We start from the raw sequence: 925 nt of genomic DNA, 5'->3' as shown, positions 1-925 counted from the left end.
GGGGGCGGCCAGTGGCAGGCGCGCCGGCCGACGGACGCGGCAGGCGTCGCAGCTGCGCGCCGGCGCACCCTGCGCGCGGCGCCGTGCGGCCAAAGTAGGTCCTCGCGGGCCCGGTGCGAAGCGCGGTGGACATCTGCAGTGTGCTGGTCCGATTGAGGACTGTGTGCGTTGAGGATGCGCCGCCGCCCGGCGCTCGGCGCCGCGACGCCGTCTGCTGCTCGGTCGCCCCAGCGGTTCTCGCTGGTGGTTTGTATCGCAGCTGTGCGGATGTGTTGGCGTGTGCGCTGTGCTGGGAGAGTTCGCTTCGGCACCCAAGTGGGGCTTTTGTCCTTCTGTGGCGCTGGCGTTGGAGCTGCCGGTCACCGTAGGTGGCGCGTGTTGTCTCCCGCCGGCAATGCCACGACAGCACGCTCCCGGGCCTCTGTCGGCAGCGGCAAGCTCAGTTGGGAGCACGGGTGGTCGCACCGAAAGCGTCTACTCGCCTAACTCCGGGCGATTGCGCCTCTCTCGAACCCGACCAAGTACTTGGGACGGCGCTGCGCGCCGCCGGGACCTGAGAGGGTTTCGAGGTGTATTGTGCAGGGGAGCTCAGCCTCCTCCTGTTTGCAGAATGATTGAGCGGACGCTTGCGTGTTCGCGCGGGCCCCCGGGACACACTCCCGGGCGGCCGGCTGCTCAGCTCTAGTTGACGCAGCTCCCTGGTTGATCCTGCCAGTAGTCATATGCTTGTCTCAAAGATTAAGCCATGCATGTCTCAGTACAAGCCGCATTAAGGTGAAACCGCGAATGGCTCATTAAATCAGTTATGGTTCCTTAGATCGTACCCACGTTACTTGGATAACTGTGGTAATTCTAGAGCTAATACATGCAAACAGAGTCCCGACCAGAGATGGAAGGGACGCTTTTATTAGATCAAAACCAATCG

The 925-nt window shown here is 62.8% G+C and overlaps 1 non-coding gene across 1 annotated transcript in view; it reads left to right on the top strand.

Moving 5' to 3' along the window:
- Nucleotides 1–695: 695 nt before the first annotated feature.
- The window catches only part of LOC124744379, a 1,909-nt gene continuing 1,679 nt past the window's right edge, over nucleotides 696–925 (top strand). Inside the window, exon 1 of the ribosomal RNA XR_007010719.1 lies at nucleotides 696–925. This exon is cut by the window's right edge and continues 1,679 nt beyond it. This is a non-coding gene — a ribosomal RNA (small subunit ribosomal RNA).

This window comes from Schistocerca piceifrons, unplaced genomic scaffold, assembly GCF_021461385.2.
Source record: "Schistocerca piceifrons isolate TAMUIC-IGC-003096 unplaced genomic scaffold, iqSchPice1.1 HiC_scaffold_29, whole genome shotgun sequence".
Taxonomy (NCBI): Eukaryota; Metazoa; Arthropoda; class Insecta; order Orthoptera; family Acrididae; genus Schistocerca; species Schistocerca piceifrons.
Note: the sequence above shows the minus strand (reverse complement) of the source record. Positions and strands in the feature narration are given on the sequence as shown.